This window comes from Strix uralensis, chromosome Z (genome assembly GCF_047716275.1).
Source record: "Strix uralensis isolate ZFMK-TIS-50842 chromosome Z, bStrUra1, whole genome shotgun sequence".
In the NCBI taxonomy this organism is placed as follows: Eukaryota; Metazoa; Chordata; class Aves; order Strigiformes; family Strigidae; genus Strix; species Strix uralensis.
The window spans coordinates 89329825-89349830 of NC_134012.1; the positions used below are offsets into that span (position 1 = coordinate 89329825).

At 46.5% G+C, this 20006-nt stretch overlaps 1 pseudogene; it reads right to left on the reverse strand.

Moving 5' to 3' along the window:
• Window positions 1–1566: 1566 nt before the first annotated feature.
• On the reverse strand, window positions 1567–20006 carry LOC141937748 (procollagen galactosyltransferase 2-like; annotated as a pseudogene).

Genomic DNA, 20006 nt, shown 5'->3' on the forward strand with positions numbered 1-20006 from the left:
TCCAGACTCACCCCATCGCACGGGCACCTGCTCCAGCCTGGGCAGCAGAAGGAACACGCCTCCCAGGCAGTAGATGCAGAACAGGCACATTTATACAGCCAGTGAGTCCACGGCGGAGTGACACAGCTTGAGCTGGCCTTCCCCGGCCAGAGCTACTCCCACCCAATGAAGACTACACACAGTGCTCATCTGGCACCAGGTTCTATGTATTATCAGACCAGCTGACAGGTAATAACATGTCTTCTTTAGCAGAAAGCACATTGATCAGTAATTATTAAAAACAAACAAAAATTTAAAAACCAGCCACACATGCTCAACTGTAGAGCAGCCAGCAGGTGAGTCTCTAGATTGCAAGTCCAGGAGGGCATCCTCCCTCTGCACCAGCAGCCTGCAGCCCGAGGTCTGCGCTGGCTAAACCTAAGCAGTGTAGTCCGTGGTCACCTGGCCTCTGAGAAACATTTTTTTTTTAAAAAATAAACACCATACTCTGCTGACATGTTAGTCAACAGCAAGTACATCAGAACTCATACAAAAAAAAGACAAGTTTGCTCCTCACATGAAAAAATATCAAGGCAAGTTGCCTTCCCGTCCTGCAACACGCAATTCTATCACGGCTGTTGAGAACACTAACACCTCTGTAGGCTGTTTTGTTTTTATATAGTGTCAAGCAGTTCATAACCAAACTTTTGAAGTTCCTAGAAGTCCTACACTTCGTTTTTATGGCCTAATTAAACAGGCCTGCCAATAGGTTGTCAGGCTTTATTTTCCTGAAGGAATAAACTGAGGCAGGGGGTGAAGCAGGACATGACACAAACTAACTCCGCCTGTGTTCCCTTCAGGCAGTGCAGGGACAAATACAACCAGCAACCTCCACTTTCTCTGCTAGCTTCCAAGATTTTAGACATGCCAAGACATCAGTTCTGGACTGGGAGGCCTGTTCAGATGGGATCTAGCAAGTTTTGAAATTTGCAGAGGGGAACGCAGCAGTAGTTTTCCATGGAAGTGTGAGGAGGGAGAAGATACTACAGAGGAGCACGGCTCCAGTGCACTGAACATTTTTGGAAACCATCTTGATTCTGACAGGGATCCCTTTGGAAAACGAAACCGAATAACCCACATGTTTGCCTGCAGTTTGTATCAGTGAACAGGGTCATAAAAGCCTACAAACCTACAAGGAATGACAGTTACACAGCAGCCCAGTCACAGCTATCCAGAAAGGTATTAACACTTGTACACCTCTATATATTAATCTTTACAAATACAGTGTTCTACACGAGGAACTGTAGAAAGATGTCATTCAAGGTTGTTTTTTTACAAAAGCTTGAGAGGGCTTTTGTTCAGATCTCTGCCTTTTTTCTGCCAGTCTGGAACACTTGGTCTTTTTCCTCCTTCATCTCCCAGCCAGTCCTAAGCGACTTGGTTAGTTGTCAGGTCCAACCACTGTGCTTTGCATTCGAAGCAGTGGGAAGGAGACCACATGAAGAGCTGCTCTACAACTTTCAAGGGTGAAAAGCTGAAGTGTGAGGCAGGTTCAGCTGTCAAGAGAGTCCCAGGGGAAGCGGGCAGTCATAGCTCATCCCTGGAGGACGGCGCGTTGAGAGATGACTGGGAAGGCAGGGCATCCTTGTTCTGGGCATCGCTGTGGATCTTGCCCTGCTGCCGGGATTTCCAGGAGTGTGTTCTGTCCCAGTCCGTTGACACGGTCTCGTTGTCCCAGATTGTAGAGGTCTCTGTGTCACTGAGGTAGCCCAGCTGCCCTGTGTAGTGGGTGGGGTTAACAAGCAGGGGTTCTGCTGAAAAGGCTTTCAAGTCTCTTGACTCATAGTACTCCATGTACTTCGCTCTGAAGAGGAGAGAAAAATCATCAGTAACAGAGTGAACGTTCTTCAGTGCCACTCTTTGTAACTGTGAGATACAAGCCAATCCACTGAGCAAACAGGTCACAGGGAGCGGAGATAGTTGCTGGGGTGGAGTCTGACTCCCCGCAGCCAGAACCACGTGGCTTACGACCACACGCAACTTATACAGCCAAAGCCTCCGTTACCAGAGACAGCCAAATGTCTCAGAACCAGGCCACAGGCCCTGCACCGGGCAGGAACAATAACCGCTCTGCAGCAGGTCTGTCTCCTCCTTTGACCCGACTCAGGAGCTCTGCTGGAGACAACCAAAAAGCACAAGGAGTAGCCCTGTCCCCCACCAGCCAGGCTACAGAAGTGAGACACACCAACATGACTGGGCTTAAGATCATTCAGCAAGACCCAGCTCACATCAACCCGAGCAGCGAAGGCATCCTACTTACACAGGGTGCTTGTTGTACATGACTGGCAGAGATTCATCTACAGGCAGCATCTTGCTGAAGGGCTCAGCTCCGATGAGTTTCTGAGCCCCTTGGAAAGAGATTGCGTACCCCAGGGTCCAGTAAGAGTAATCAGCTTCCACCAGGTTCATCACATCGGGAACTGCTTTCTCAGGCTCCTGCACCTGCATCCTTTTCCGGCCAATGTAGCTTAAAGGGCGAAAAGAACAAGGAAATTGGAACCAAAGTGAATCTGCAGCAATTAGGACCACAAGACTGTTTATGTTAACCAAGGAAGAGCAAAGGGTCATTCCAAGAAGTAATCCCTCACCAGGCTCACGGATTTCTTATCCTGCACCACTCCCAGACATCCAAGTCTTAACCCAGTGGGTGGTACAGCTGTGAAAGAGTTTGTAAGGGAGCTAAGATGACACAGTCCAAGCCTCAGGACTGAGCTGAGTCAGTTCCTCTGTCACAGCAGCATCTCCAGACACTGCTGAGATCAACCAGCTCTGCCCACACAGGGCAGTAATGGCACCCAGCAGGCATTTCAGCATCAGTCTGCCCCAGAAGGCAGAGCTGTCCTGATGGGAAGAGCCACTGAGAAGTCTCTGCCATCATCCCCTGCACCCCAGCATTCACCCACATCTCTGTCATGACACAGCAGATGCTGCTGACCTCCCTGCGTGCCCAGGGGCTCCCAGGTGGCCGAGGGCCCGTTACTTACATAAGCTCCCAGTCTAGCTGGGCTTGTTCAACATCATCCATCAGCTTCATGAGCTTCCTTTTAAACTGGTGTTCAAAGCGCACATCATCCTCAATAACAAGCGTCTTCTCCAGTTCTCTGTTCACCACCTGAAACAAGACAGTTTGGAAGTGATTACAGTGGCACACGTGGGCCACTCCCTGCACCCTGAAATTATTGGGGTCATCCTGACCTGGCACTGCCTTCTAGACCATGCAGGTAGGGAGGCTGGAGAACCACTCCCAGGTTCACAGCTCAGCTGGGAGAGACATCACAGTTTTAGATGCTTATTCTGAGACACTTTAAAGATGGATAGTATGAGGATATACCAGTATACCAGGATATTAAGACAAGGTGCCAAACAAAAATGCATCATTTCAAACCGCAAAGATGGTGGAAGGAACATATATTTACTTTAGTCTCCTAGAAAGTGTTATTACCCTCATCTGAGGGTAAAGGCAGGGACAGTAGAGAAGAGCCAGTGAGAACAGGCCTGGGAATACCCTGTGGCTGAGCATCTGCAGCCTAGAAAAACCCGCCATCTAGAACCCATGAGCTACCATCCAGCATGGCCACAGCAACCACCGCCTCAGGGAATATGCAGCAGCTTCTGCTGCCAAAGCTGCTGTTCAAAAAACCCTTTGTTGCAAGGAAGTGTTCCTGAAGTCTGGGAAGGAGGACAACCTAGGGTATCCAAAGTCTGGTCCTGAGGGCCTAGAGAACACACAGGCAAAGGCATCCTGCATGTAGGTTCCCATGTCATCATCTGAGTGTTGGTGATTTAGAAGTCTCAAGGCCAAAAGCACAGCTGGGCTTCTCAGCAGTGAGCGCCCCCATCTGGCTCTGGGCTCTCTGGATCAGTGCCCTGCCCTGCTGCAAGGAGGTGCTGCAGCTAACACTTCTGCGGGCAGGGGCTGCCTCTACTTGGGTAACCACTGCCACTGCCCAGCCTTCATCTTGTACCAAGGCCTCTCCCTGCCCTCACCACACCTTACTTGAAATAATCCCTCCTGTTCATGTTGGGCTGTGTAACTCCAGCATCTCTGACCAGCACAGCCCAGATCCTCTCAAGTGTCACTCCCCAGGTGACCAGGCAGAGATGGAAGCTACAGCTTTTACCACCCAAACAAGATCTCTTAGCTCAGGTAACAGAGGACGGGAAGTTGCTTCAGTCCAGATGCAGAACAAGAGAAAAAAAACAGAATTTTTTTTTTAACACCATCTGTTCTTCAAAACCTGCATGCCTTTCTCCTAAGCAAACTTGTTCCGACCAGGATGCTTTGCAAAAAGTGTCATGAAAATATTCTGATAAAAATCACTCAGAGCTGTTGGCAAGTGGAAAGCAGAGACGAGAAAGCTGAACACAGCTTTCAAGAAAACCCCTGTGAATGATCCCCTACAAAACAAGGAAAATAGTTCCATCCTATGCTTCCAGAAAGCTGCGTTGTATTGGATGCTCTGCCCTAGGACTGGCTGTGCCCTGAGGCACCCACAAACTCCTCACCTCCTTCCAGATGTAATAGTGACTAAGGAAGCAGCCGATCTCTCCCCTGGTTAGTGGCCTGGAGAAGTACGGGTCCCAGTAACCCAGGAGCATATCGATGCTGAGAGCTTTGAGCTGACTCGTGTTCAGTGCTCTGAGAAAGAGAGAATATTTATCACCATTAAAAAAAAAAAAAAAAAGTAAATTCAAGTCACAGGCGCAACATGGGAAATGCTGCTGATGTTCAGAGAAGATGTATCTCGAGAAATTCTGCACTTGTCTCACTCAAAAACCAGAGAAAAATTAACTTCTTGATTTACATTTTTAAATCAAGCTGACAAATTATATCCTCAACTCTGCCAATGACTTCTTGTGGGACCATCAACTTGTCAGGTGCTTGGTTTAGATTATTTTTCTAAGATGTCTTGATGTGTACCCAAGTCTCAAAGACCACTAGATGGCATGTGGGTTCCTATCTCCCCGAGGCCTTCTTGCAACTCCCGGACCAAAAATTTCTGCCTTGATTTCTCATTATAAAAAGGTCTTAACACACCTTAGAGTAAGCTTGGAAAGGGCTGTGTCAGGGTTAACACTGTAGCACAACAGCTTTGTTGCACCAGGATGAAAAATCTTCCCAGAAGATAACTGCTTTCAAATACTTTCACTGCTGACTCCTTTTAACTGTGTGCAAGTGTTATAGTTCACAGAAATCGGTATGATTTTAACCTGATTTTCATCTTAGTCTGAACCACGCTGCCCTTGCTCTCTCATGGAGACTGACTAATTGAAAAAGAATAAAGAAACAGAGCAAAACTGCCCCAAACAGGCTGTTAGGTAAATAAAAGTGGTACTCGCTTCTCCCCTCAGCCCACCCTTCCCCACAGAAGGGAGGTCAGGGAATCCAAGCAGATGGTGTTAAGCAGAAACGCACAACCCCCTCTTTGCAAACATCAGCAACCCCAGCCAAAACTCGCTTTCCATCCACAGCCTCCACTACCTTGACTGCAATCTCCTGCTCATAGAGAGTCCGCAGCATCCGATCCTGCCTGTCTTTCCGACACTTCAGATTGATCATGAAAATCTGGATAGAAGAGAAAGACATCAGCCTCCCGACTTGGGAGTGAAGAAGAAAAGGGAGTCCACTCTTCTCCAGCAGCCCCATTGGAAAAGCAGATCTTATGAAAATAGTGGATGTGTTTTCATTCCAGGTTGCTTAGAACTTGTCAAAAAATTGGGGTTGGTTTTGACTTGAAAGCTTAGAGGCTTGTTCTCTGTCCAACAACTACTTTTTATGGATGTTCACAGGGGAAACTGCTCTTTGAGGATGAATAAAGGTGAGAGAAGACTAGTTACAGCCAAGTCTATAATTTCCCAAGATATAGGATGTTTGGATTTATATTAAACATGGAGTAACATGGTCATCTCCACCTCCAGTCCCAGAGGAACACTGACCCGCATGCTTCCCCACCATGCTGCCACTGCCTGTATTTAGGATTATCAGTGGGGCCACCATCCAAGTACAGGGACATGGTAAAGAGAGAATTTTCGTAATTCAGGCACTGAAAATCCGCTGCTACCCCTGCCAGAGCAGAAAGCCTACCAGGGAGCCAAGACCAGGAACAGAGATGTCTGGGCAGGGCTCCGTCCAAGCCTCGAGGAGACAGACTCTCTGGTGGAGGGCAGAGGGCTGAAGCCCCCATTTGCAGGTAAACTGCAGAGGGTCAGGCATATTTTTCAGTCCCAGGCAGACAAGTACAAGTGCAGCCTTGTAGCCTGTGGAGCAAAACCTCATCCCAGTACGAAGCAGATAAAATTCTAGGTCAGTACAAATGCAAAAATAATAAATTGGATAAATAAAGTGCAGCCACAAAGGACAACCTGGAAAAAACCTACTCCAGCTGTGTCCTAAACACAGACACTCAAACCCACATAGCCAAATCAGGTTCAGGCTTTACGAGTCATATAAACAGATGTAGCAGAATACACCAAGAGATCAAAGGCTCCCCTGATCACCAGGACCCCGTCGCTCATGGTGCCACCCTGGCAGCTGCAGGCACAGGGGTTGCTGGCTCTGTGAATAACACGGACACTGGTTAATTAAAGCACAGCAGATCCCTCTCCAGCCTTCTCCCCTCAATGCTTGCTCTCTCCACAACGTGTGGCAGAGACAGGAAAGGAATTTCTGCAGGATCCTGGGGCACTAGCAGTGTCAGCAACCATCTTTCTAGTTCACTTAAGGCCGTAGCAGAAAAATGTGGTGACCAAGCAGGGCAGGGGGAGAGCTGCCACAATAAGGACACAGCACACATGATTTTCACCACCCCTGGACATACCTAGCTTGGGCTAGATCCCACCTGTGAGCTGGCTCCCCCAGCTGCTCTACGCTCTCCAGTGCGTCTCTCAGGTGAGAGAAATTGTTCCCTTCTGTCACTGGAAAGCAGGAGAGGTTTCCCAAAAGACCATTTTTTGTTGCAGACTGTCAAGCTGCTCTGCAGAGTCAGATGTAGAGGAAACAGCACAAGAACTGGGGAGTTAAATAACCTGTTTTTCAGCCTCACTTCTGTCATCTCCTCCTGGCTGGATTACAACATCCCTACCATCAAGGCAGGAAGCCCAAAGATTCGCTGGGCACTGCCCTTGCACACAAACCTGCACTTCTGAACAGGACTCTTGTAGCAGCTACTAAGTGCCCGCAGACCTGACTGGCCTCATTTCTCCACAGCAAATGCCAGAGGGAAAGAAAGCTCCTTGAGCCCTTTCCCTTCTGCTTCCCTGAGCCCGGCAGAAGCCCTCCCCACAAAAGGATGGCTATTTTCTCCTTGCAAAAAGTTTAAGTCCAAAAGATGAGTGATTGGGAAAGAGCTAACTACATGAAAAGATAATATATTCCAAGGGAAACGGCTGGAAGCTCAGCTACAGGGAGAACCCAGGTCCTCGAAGTGATAAATAGGAAGACAAGACAAGACAAGGGCAGCAAAATAGGTTCCTTACTTCATCAAATCCCATCTTGTCAGGATTCTTCGGAGGAACAGAGACATACTGAGAGGGTTCAATGGGAGGATGATCGACTGAAAGAGAGGAAAGATCCCCAGCATCACCCTCATGTACAAGCTGCACTGATATATCTGCATGTGTTTTCATCATGGGGTCTAAAAAGCCCCAGAGAGCTGGGTTATGAAGTCAGTGCAGGAGTGGGTGTAGCAGAAAGCGTCTATGTTGCAAAGCAGAAGCCAGCAGCCATGTGTCAGACAAACCTCATGACAAAGACGAGGTTCTGCAGCATCCTTTCCACATTAAAGATGCATTTTGGCATTTAATATGGGGAGATCAAGGGGTTTTGTGAATGGGGTTGACCTGACTGTGAAGTCATTACAGCCCTGAGTAGAAAAGCGGTGGAAAATGGAAAACTGCAAGTCAAAACAGTAGGAGAGCAGTCAGATCAGGATGCAGATTCCCAAGGGGAAGACAGCTTGGCTGCTGGCAGGAGAGCTCCACAAACATGGACTTGGGGGGTCCCTCATGGCAGGGCACAGCAACTTACTCATAGCCTCAATTAGTGTGTGCACAAAGTTCTCGGTTTCTTCTTGTAGCTTCTGGTGCGATTTCAGGGGCATGGAAAGGAAACCATAGTGTTCACGGTTGCAGATGAACATCTGTATTCCTGGGGATCACAGAAAGACAGAAATTACAGTCAGGTCTTCTACCAGCGGATTTTGCTGCTCTTTTGCTGCAGAGCCACAACCAAACTTATGCCAGGACCTCAGTCCCAAGAAGTTCTGCTTCATAAGCTCCCTAACAGTGGGTATTTTTAACTGCAATCAGTTTTCTCCTAGGAGAGATGGGGGACAGCCCTCTTAGATCAGAGAAAAAGGTTCTTTTTCTGGCCTTTGCCTTCACGCTATGAAAACAGCAGAGGGCAGGACTGGCCTTTAGGAAAAACAGTGTCTGATACACACAGCAGGACTACTGCGAGTAACTGGGGAGTACTGCAGAAACCCTCATCCCCAAACCCCCTCCCTGCACTGCTCAGACCTGGCACCTCACCTGACAATCCCTTCACAGACCCAGAGCCAACAGCAGGACCAGGTTTTCACCCTCTGAGTAAGCCAGCCTCAAGCAATGCAACAGCTGGCACAGGAGCCAAAAGGGCTTCCAAAGGAAAAGCAGCAGCGATCCTGGGACATGGGGCCTCTCTCCCCACACAGACTCAGGGCTCAGCAACAGCCTCCAAAACAGGGAGGGGGGGGAAATGGGGCTCAAAGGTGGGGGAAACACACAGTTTTCAAAGCTTGGGGTGAAGGCAGCCTTAGAGAGGGTAAAACTCAAACCCAGCGTGGCTAGGGGTGATGGAAGCTTTTGTCTGAGCTTTGTGAGGCTTTTCTGTCAGACTACAATAAATATGGAATGACTCTTCCAGGGTGGAGGGGCCAAGTCTAATCCCTGGCTTCAACAGCACATGGTTGGTCAAATGTGGGCCCGAGCAGTTCAGCTCCCCTGGGATCACACGGGATGAAGCTGCAAGGCCCAAGGCATCAGCATAGCTGCGGGGTCTGTTACTAGCCTAGCAAGGGATTCAGTCCGGGTTTTGTAGTCAAGCATCTTCCTGCTTCTGTTTGCTTTAGCTAGAAAATAAAGCCAATATATTTTCACCTGTGCTGGCAAAGGGCTTTGAGGAATATATATGTTAACCATCTTGGAAGCGCCAAGTCTTCCACCAGACATGGTCCTTTCCTCTCCAGGATTAGTTTTTATAGTGCCCTGAATATTAGGAAAATCCTAGAGAGACACCAGCAAGGAGAAAAGATGCTTTCAAAAAGAGGCAATAAGGTAACATCCTTCTAACTCAAAAGCTTTTGCAATTGCTTCTGCAGTTCTGCAACTGCTTGTTCAAGGAGCTGAATCTGAAGGTGCAAAACAAAGAGAAGAAAGATGCAAAGCCTCTCCCGGGACCAGATGCCTTTGCAAGGGAGAGACCCACCCACTGCTGAGATTGTTCACCAGGAATGTCCCAGCAGATCAGCAAAGCGCTGCTCCCTCTGCACTGACCAAAGGTTTGCTCACTCACTGTCAGCTATAATGGCAGCAGCAGCACTGGCCCTGGTGGCACATCAGGCACCATACTCAAAAGCTACATCCAGAGAAGCCAAGGGAAAGTATTTCCATTGTTTTTGATTGAGCTCTGGTAAGGCCCTTTATTAATTAAGCAGTCTGAAAGCTGCTAGAACCCATACAACTGGCCAAGCATATTTAAAATAAAAATAAAAATGAAAACCTGTCTTTTTTTTTTTTTTTTATTTTTTTTTTTTTAAATGAAACAAGCACAACCACCCCTCCTCCCTCTAGGAAATAAACACTACCTGGTGTGTTGATGCTTTCATGTATTAGTCCCCCTAATCCTTGGTATTTTTAGCAGAGCAGAATTGTCTGCATTAATGACCTTGGTGTTTCTACCATTTTAAGTTCTGCAAGTAAGTTGCTGGCTACGCTGCTTGCCAACACACATTCAGCTGTCAGCTGCAATTTAGGTAAATGGCAGAACAAAAAATACTACCTGCTGACATTAATGGATTTGGCACTGATCTAATCAACTAATCTTATCTGGCTCACTGATCTCCGTTCTTATCTTCCACTGGCTTAAACACAGTTAATCTGCGTAGATTCATGCCAGTATTTCTGCTCCTTCTGGGATAAAAGCTACTTTAGAATAGTAAAGTTACCTCAAGTTGGGGAGGGGCACTTGCTCTCCAGTGCTGTTTTTATAATAAAATGAACAATTGCTGCAAGGGACAGAAAAGCTACAGATATTTGTATTATTACTAGCCTTTGTAAGGCAGTCACCAGGATACACAGCCATGCCCTAAACCGACAGCCATATCTAGGCAACTTAAATTTCCCTCCCAACCCTGTGACCAGACCTTCCTGCTGGCTGGCTCTAGGTCTTCAGAGCCTCAGGCTGAAAGGAAGTTCAGAGGATCTGGCTGGCTAGATGCTACCTTGTGAGTGCAGGGGGCTCTACAGAGTCCACCTTTGTCAATAAAACACCCGCACTAACTTTTGTTCTGAGTCAGTACTCCCACCACAGGCCACGTCCTCTCAGCAGAATTGGGATGGTCTCTTTGGGGAATCACAAAACAGTTGCTTTGAGCAGTAGATTCACTGCTGAAAATCAATGGTTTGATCTGAGGTGTTAAGTACAGTACTTGGCCTCGACAAAAGCCAACATCATTTATGACTTCAACGAAGTAAGTGAAATTACTCCAAAGAGATGATTACCTCAAAGTCCATACATTTTTCACATTTCTGAACTTGGATGTCATCCTTTTACCCTGGGTGACAAAACTGAGCCCAGGACACAAGCCAACAGTCTGAGCAGGTAAATGGGCCAGACTGCTGATGCAAAGCCTTTCATGTCAGTCCTGGAAAAAGCTAAAGTGTTCTAGGATGGAAGGAAAAAATGATGGGTTTGAATCCCTGAAATATTCCTTAAGCATTTGGAGCTAATGCAATGCAGTTACCACGCTCATTGGATGCCGCATTTCTGGAAGAGCTGTCAGAGGGAACAAGTAGGGCAGGTAGATTTGAAGGAGCCCACTTTTCTACCCAGACTTAAACTTCAATTATCCTCTGGAGCCAACATACCGATGTCCTGACCCTGAAAGTCAGGGCCCCAAAGGTGCCCTGCAAGTGCACATCTCACCTCTGCCTCCCAAGGGCTCTAATTTCAGCTCTTGTTGCCTCTCCTCTATCACTCCTTTCTCTCATTTGATGCCCCTCATCCTGTCGTAGCTGAGTTTTAAAAAGCCTTGCTTAGTCTGCCAAGACACCACCATCTTTTTCAGTGCTGTCAAGAACTTCAAACCAGAAGCATCACTAAGAGGAAAGCTACCAACAGCTGGTGGCTGCTGTGCTGGTCTGGAAAGGGTGGGAAAGGCAGCCTTCTCAGTCCATTTCTTCTGCAGAAGTGACGGCCAACAACAACAAGAAGCTATACTTCTTCACTTTCTCTCTGCTTGTCTGTCCCCCAAGAACAGCCCTTTCTTCCCACTTAACTTTGTTTCTTTTACAAACAGAAGACAGGTAACACCAACAGTACATCACTCTGAGGACCCACAAACAACTACTATTTCACCTCAGTAAGCCACCAAACCAGTCGTGAAACTCTCAACAGAAGTGCATTGCATTGGTGCTGCTGAGGTTTCAACAGTCCCTCTTTCCTTATAAAACCCCAAACTTTCCCCTTTTCAACACAGCAGGGCAAAGAACAATACAGATGGCCATTACCACCGGGTCTGCCAGCCAGGACCTTTTGCTGGAGATGGAATACCCAGCAGATCCACTCTCCAAGAATAAACGTGACTAAACATCCTCACCACAAGTACAAGCAGCAGTAGCAGCAGTATCATGCACTTCAGAGACAGTGATTTCCTCGAGACACCTGGAGCTCTCTGCAAACACCAACAGCCATTCCAGACAGAGGAAGAGGACACTGAGGTTGTGACCTGGCCTGAAAGGACCCCCTGTACTTCAGGTCTAACTGAAATCCTCCCACTGTCCGTTAGAAACTGATTCCAGTATCAGCTGGGGTGGTACGCATTTTCTCTTTGCTGTGCCCCAAGGATCTCGAGGCAGCTCAGTGCTTGACTGGTTCTCCCAAAGTACTGGTGATACAATGTCAAGTATGCAGAGATTTTACTGCTCACACACCAGCTCTAACCTGATCTTGCCTGCAAGAGATTTCCTCTCAGCACAGCCCACAGGCTCCACATCATTCCCCTGAAAATTGCACTGATTTGGCTTTCAACTAAAAGACAGAACAAATTCCCCCTACCTCTCAGACAATTCTTGCTGAGCTGCCATGAAGCCTCATCAGCACTGTGAGTAAGCAACTTGGTTTCTGCTTTCCACAAGGGCTGCTACATTTAAAAAGAGTTTCTTGCCCTCACCCCCTTCATCATGGATCTCCTGGAAGTGGTGACTTTAGATACCTTACCTACAGACTTCCAAATACCTTCCACTCTCACTGCATTCACCTGCGTTCACTACTGTCTTGCTGTGACACAAATCAAGGGTGGATGCCACATATTTTGTCTCTGAAACACTGCACCCATCCCAAGAATGGCTCCCATGTCCTTTGCAGCTAGCTGTGACTCAAAACTGCATTGCCAGTCCCTTGCTGCTGGTTATCCATGACCAGATCCGAAATAAGAAAGGGAACAGGGTCTTAACTTACCACTGAAGCCAACACAGGACTTTTGGCCTGTGAACTTGAAGTAGAGGTCTGCACGTCTCTACTAGTGAATCCTGCCCAGCAAAGGCTCCAGACCTACCTGCTTGGCAACTGGAGAAGGCAAAGACCATGATATCATCAAAGCTCCAGGTGTAGTCCTGGGGGGGGGGGGGCGGTTAGGACATCAGCTTGGTGGAGGCCTCTTTCCTCAAGTCAATAAGGAATGTGGAATGAATCATTGGGACAGCAAAATAGCCTGTCCTCTTCCATTCCCAAATCAGGGGATAATCCAAGGTCCTTTTGTAATAGCCCTGCAATCACAACGAAGGGGCTGCTTGTTACAAGAGATTTCTGTTTCATAGATGCTCCTTAGCAAGAGCTCTCACACTTAGCCCTCCCCAGCACGGACGGATCAGTTCTCAATTCTCAGATTTTTACGTATCTCCCATTTGGAAAGGGCTCAGGCAAGTATTTAGAGAGAATCTCCATCCCAAAAGTTAAAGCTTGACTTTCTCTTTCTGTTTTAGCAGCTATTGGAAATCCAAGCCTTTCCATTGCAAAATTCCCTTTCAATAGAGCTTCAAGCCTTGGACTATTTTCTCTGGCTCTTCAAACACCTTTTTTTCACATAGACTCTCAGGTTTGATTCTAGAAGATGCTGAGCATCTGTGACATCCTCCATGTTCTACACACACAAAGGACATTCAGTGTTTCACAGAACAGGACCTGCAAATTATTTCTGACCGTGACTTTAAAAAAAATCATTTGTTTCACTGCAGCGAAGGCAACATCTCAGTCTCTATCAGTTGTGCAAGAATTCCTGCTTCCTCCATCCCAGGGCAGGCAGGTTTAATACTCCTGAGCACTTCAGTCAGCTCATTTCTCTGCCACCAGGGGCTTTTCTAGCTTTCCAGCACTGGGGGTGCAACACCCACGCTGTGCGGCTCACAGCTGGTTTTGCAGGTGTAATATGTCTAAAGCTATTGAAAATAAATACACTGAATCCCTCTAGAACGAAAATCCTAATGCACCAATTAGACGTCCAGCCACAGCTAACGGTTGAATCCAGAGCAGATTCTGGTCTTTACAGAAATGATGAGTCACTAAAATAAGTTAAAGTTACTTTTACGTTATATTTTCCATGAGCATCCTAGCAACAACTGAGCAAATCACTGCAGAACCACTTTACCCTGGTTTTGTGTAGAAGCATGGTGTGGTACGTTTATGTATCTTTATGTATTTTATGTATAAAAAATGTCTGTTTATGTACCTGTTGATCCTCCCCTCTGCACTTCGGGCCTCACAGCATGGTCAGAAGGTATCTCAAAACCAGTCAGTCTGATTTTCATGAAAAGGAACAGGTAGGTAGAGACCTTACTAGCATTCCCACTGAAGGAAGGGTTAAGACATCCAACCTTTAATATACATCGAGAATGCCCGCAGGTGAAAGATGCTGGAAACTAGTCTTTCCTCCTCCAGTCACTCACTGTGGGGTTTGGGGGTTTTTCACTGCTTGTAAATCCCATGTAGTCAAGAAAGACTGCAACTTGTCAGCACTGTTGCTATGCTCTCCTAAGGTTATAGCTTCATGACTACTAAATGTCAAGCTGTCTGGAGTTGGGTTTAGCTCGCCGTCGCTCAGCACCAGAGGCCGTGTTCAGGGTGTGCTCCAGCTGTTACTCCCTCCCCAAGACCCCAGGGAGAGCAAGGCTTAGAGCATGAAGCTGTGGGACTGCAAGAAACAACCAGCAGCAACTAAGAAAAAAAACTAAAGTGGGAACTTTCCTTTTCATTTGAGCAGCTTTCTTCACCAAATTCTGCAAGATGCATTTGCTGCTAGGTTTTTTTACCCTCTCCTTTCCTCAGCTAATGCTGGTAATGATGGAAATTTACTACCGCAGAGGTAATACCAGGGGCCAGGGCTGAGGCTGGTGCACACAGGCTGAGATCCACTTCAGGCTGTGGAGCAACGCTGATTTACATCCGTGGAAAACCTGGCTGTCTCAGGGCTTAACCTTAAAAACTTAAAGGACAATACCTTCGCTGTGAAGCTTATGTCTCCATTTTAAAACAAAAACAAGTAAACAACCCCCCCCTTTTCTTATCTATATATTTACTTCCCAAGAATCTGGAAAGTTCAGGATCTTTTCCTGCTATTTTTATTCAATTAGTTAGTCTGAACTGTGGAACTCCTGGCCATAAGATCACATTGGTGCCAAAAAAAAAAAGAAAAGAAAAAAAAAAAAGATATTCAGATAGTGATTTCTGTAAAAGAAAAATAAATCACTCAGAGCTTTAAAGACAAAGACCTTCCTCAAGAAATCCTAGAGAAGGAGATTGCCAGAGGACAGAAAAATATTTTGGGAAAGTATCATTCATTCACTAGTTTGTCATGTTCTTATTCTATTCCCTAGGCATCTGCTACAAACCACTGCTATCAGATGGACCTTTGGTCCAACCCAGTACAGTTGTTATGTTTTCACTCTGCCTGTAGCCCCTCCTTGTGTCCTTGATATCACTGGGAAGGAATAATGATGTTTTACACCAGAAGAAGTGGGAAACAGAGTTTGCTCGTTGTGTCACTCCAGCAATGATGACAATAATTAGTATCTGCTTAGTTCTCTGGAATAAAGCAAGAAGGTAGGGATGGGCAGGACTGTGAAGCCTCTCTAAAGTACTCATATTCACATGCCCCAGGGAAGCTCAAAGATGTATGTGCAGCTCAGGCTTAAACACATTTGTCCATGCAGCAGAGCAAGCTTGTCTTTACAAAGAAGAAAAGGCAGGACTCAGGGATGGAGGAAAATGGAAATCCTGAAGCTTTCCAGGGCAAATGTGGGCAAAAAGGGAAAATTTTCAAGAGAACAAAAAAAACCTCTTGCTATTCTTAGCAGCTTAGGATTCTGCCTCCCCAAAGGATGACAAGACACACGCCAGCAGCAGACTGGAGAACAGGTCAAAAAGCTGATCTCAGTAATGAGGCTTACCTGGGAGGAAAAAAAGCATTAACTACAGTCCCCGTTTCAGCTTGAATGTCTTGGAAAGCCCATCTAGAGCTTAGTCAAGAACATTTCAAAGGAGAAGAGTGAAAAAAAGCAAAAAATGACTGTGACAGTAGACCTGCCCCTCTCTACATTTGATTCTCTTACCGAAATCCTTTCACGGACAAGGTGACTGTACTGGGTTTGGCTGGGATGCAGTTAAGTTTCTTCACAGCAGCCCATACGGGGCTGTGTTTTAGGCTGGTGACCAAACCAGTGTTGATAACACGCCGATGTTTTAGCTGCTGAACAGTGCGTGTGCAGCAGCAAGGCCACCTCTGCTTCTCACTCTGCCCTCCCACAGTGAGCAGGCTGGGAGTGGGCAAGAGGCTGGGAGAGGACACAGCCAGGACAGCTGACCCAAACTGACCAAGGTGATTTTCCACAGCATATAACATCATGCTCAGCAACAGCACTGGGGGAGTTTTTCCAAAACAGCCAGTGCTCAGGGAATGGCTGGGCATCTGTCTCCTGGTGGTGAGTGACTGTTTTGCATCACTTGTTTGTTTGGGTTTTTTTCTCCCCCTTCAGCTATTAAACTGTCTTTATCTCAATCCATGAGAGTTGCTTTTGGGTTTGAGTTTGGGGTTTTGTTCTGCTTTTTCCCTTCGAATTTGCTCCCCCATCCCGCTGGGCGGGAGCAAGCAAGCGACTGGGTGGGGGCTTACCTACCAGCCAGGGTCAACACACCACAGTGATGTGCATCAACTTGTAAAGTAATAGCTCAACCTTGTTCTGGCTCTAAAAATGCTGCTATTTCTACTACACAACATTTTTGTATCTGATACTTTCTGCAGTATGTGTGATTTGAGAAAGTAACATGAAGTTAATTTCTAGGCTCAGCACTTCTGTCCTTTACACCCAGTACCCTTTACATACACACTTCAGCACACATGCACACGCACTCCCTACAAGGCAAAGGGTGTTGTCCCACTACAGAAATCTTGTTCATGTGTCAGAAAAATAAACAATGGAGAGCTATAGAAAGAAAAGCAAATTCCTCTCAGATTAGCATCACTATACAGGAAAGCTACTCTCAAATTATGTATCAAGAGTTTTAAGGCCATTACACAGACAGATGGAACCTCCTCACATAAATTCTGGTGAGTATATCAGTATTTTTTATGTAGTTAGTGGGATTGTGTCACTTCCCAGGACTTTTGGCTAAGCAAGCTCAGCTTCCTCCAGATTCAGCTTTTTTAAGTGACCAATCTCAGATACGGAAGCAAGTTTCAGCTATGAGCCTGCACACCCGATGCGGAGCATGTACTGCTTAGCTCATACCTACAGCTCGGTCAGAAAACAAAGCCTGAAAAACATTTATAGTCTGCAGTGTCCTCTCTACCCTTATTCCCAGACTCCCTACAAACACACGGACCTTTCCCAAAGACACCCACCCAAGATTGCCACTGAGAGGTGCAAGCTGAGATGACTGCATGACAACCACTATATTCTCTACACACTAACATCACCTCTGCATGCCTCAGAGATACAGCGGCTTCTTTTCAGAAGGAGGACGCTCCAAAAGCAGATGGGAAAGCCCACAGAACAGAAACAATGCCCACTGCTTCACAGACCCAAGGCGGGAGGCCTCTGAAAACACAGCTTGCACAATCAGCCAGCACCGTTCACCCAGTCACTTGCCTGGGGGGTGATGCCACACCAGAAGTTAGAGTAGAGAGAGCGAGACTCCAGCATTGGTGCCACCAATGTCTTGTTTTCGGCTATCATCAGGTTCAGCGTTTGTGGGTTGGTCAGTAAATGATCTGCATCAATAAACTAGAGAAGGAAGAGGGGAAAAGAAAAAGAAATCTGTTATCAGCTGGAACAATATGCTTTCCCTGACACTTTCTTGGGAACAAGGCAGCCAGAGGAATGAGGTATGTGGTTTTCACAGAGATGGTGGCTTTGATACCCTAGGACACTTGGCTGTTATGGGTGAACACCACAGGGACTGCCCCTGAACCAAAGCCATGGGTTGGGAAAAGATGCAGAGCTTCTCTCTGGCTCCACAAAATGTTACTCCAGCACAGGGGCAAGGGAGCTGCGAGGGAAAATAACATTGCTGAAAATTCAGGGCAGGTTTATTCTTTGAAGAGGATCCAGGACAACTCTGAAAAACTAGCCTCACAGACTTGCCTTGTTCAGAGGCTGGGACCACCACCATTACCTGCTGCTGTGGTGACCAAAGGCACACAGCTTTCCACAACTGTTCTGCAGAACTATTTCCCTTACATTTCATCAACAACAGGTGGGGTTTCAATCTGAGGGACCCTCGCGGGTACCTACCCACCACTGGGACTATATTCAGTCCTGACTCCTGTGGAGAAAGCCTTACCGGGGACTTACCTCCCTGGCTGCAAAGCCTCTTGTTCATCAGACTAAGAAATGACACACAGCATCTCACTGCAGAGAGCTTTTGTCTTTAGATGGAGAAGAAACTTTCTGGCAGCCCCAAGTATCAGAGTGACTACCTGAAAAGCTTTTGCCTGAGGACAGTGAATAAATCAAACCTTGTATTTACCAGGATGTAGTCTGACCACTTCTCTCGTGCAGCACGCAGGGCAGCCTGGCGGAGTTTCATCACATGAGTGAATCGGGAGCTTGGCCAATGTTTTGGCCCAATTTCTTCTGGGTAAGACCTAGCAATGAAAAAAAAGTGACTGCAACCCATCTCTGGGCTCTATCGCACTAGTCAAAAAAAGAAAAAAAAAAAAAAAAAGAGAGTAGAGTTCCCTTGCTGCCTTCTTTCCAAAAGAAAAACAGTGTTAGAGTCACCTCAGGCAACCCAAGAGAGGTTTTGAGGGAGAACGATTCCAAGTTTCGTGCTGACATGTGTACACAGGGCACTGGAGAACAAGCAGCGCTGCAGCATTTCCTGCTGACCCAGCGGCCGCAAGCAAAACAGCACTATCAAAACCAGGAGTTTCTTCTGCAGTGGCAGGCCCTTATCTGACGTAAGCAGAGGTTACCCCACTAAAATGAACTGGAGCAGATTTACCTCATCTGACCCTCTGATAGAAAGTCATCTGTCCTCTGCTAGGCTTTAAGTTTAAGACTGTACATGCAGCTTCCTTAAGCCCAGTAGAATCAACAAAGCTGAGGATGTGAAGATGAAGGCAATTTGGATTCCCTCGGGGTATGGACATTATTAGTAACTGTTAACACATCCCCGTAACAGTTCTTAAATCTACAAACACCCAACGCCCAACCCCATGAGCCCAGTCATGTGAGCAAAATTATGTCCATGTCTGTTTTCAGGATTGGGTCCAAAAGCAAATGCTTGGTAACAATGATGGAAGGAAACACAGGGACAGATCCCTATGTGGAATAAAAATTCAGGACTTTGAAACTGTGCCAGCATAAGCCAGTGAAGGAGCTAAGGATTTCAAAAACCCTTTACAGAAGTTAAAATAAGCTAAATTTGACAGGATTAAGAAACCTGAATTCCAATGAAAGGATTAAAAAAGTCAATAAAACAAGCATTCCCTGTGAGTTTCTACCACAAATGCCCCACCACTGCACAGAGGACCTTGAACGTCAAAGCAAGCCTAAAGAAAGGGGAAACTGATGTACTTTTCCCTGACGGAAGAAAAAGAAAACAGAACAGAGCAAGGAACAGCTGATCTTAAAAAAAAGCAATAAAACCCCAACACACCTAACATCGTATTTCAAATCAATGATCTTGCAAGTCATGCAAAAGCATAATATACTGAATTAAATCTAGTTCTCTGGCTCAGAACTTACCGAATATTTGATGTCTCGGACAGAACTTTCATAGACACTCTGGGAATGGGATATGATTTCTGTGCTTCCTTGCAAATAAAGAATGACAGTTTTTATTCCCTGTAGCTTGTGATGTGATTTGTTTACCAGGCAAAGAGAGCAGCTGCAGATGCTAAATACTGAATGGAAAATACTTTCTTTTCCCAAGTTCTGTGTGAGTTGCTTCACTGAAGTCAGAGATCTTTTTATGGACTCCATAAGAACACAATTTTAATGGGATAGTCGTGTCCCCCCTTCAAAAAATACCTTCATATTTTAATGCTTGGACATTGAGTACATCTCCTGATTTGAAAACAGAAAACCTAGAACATTTGACACATATGGAAAACAGCTTCGGCTAGCCCCTGACTGCAGTACTCACTGGGGGTCTTCCATCGGCCTCCACTCCACATCGTGGTAGAGGTTCTGCACATTCTTCAGCCACTCTC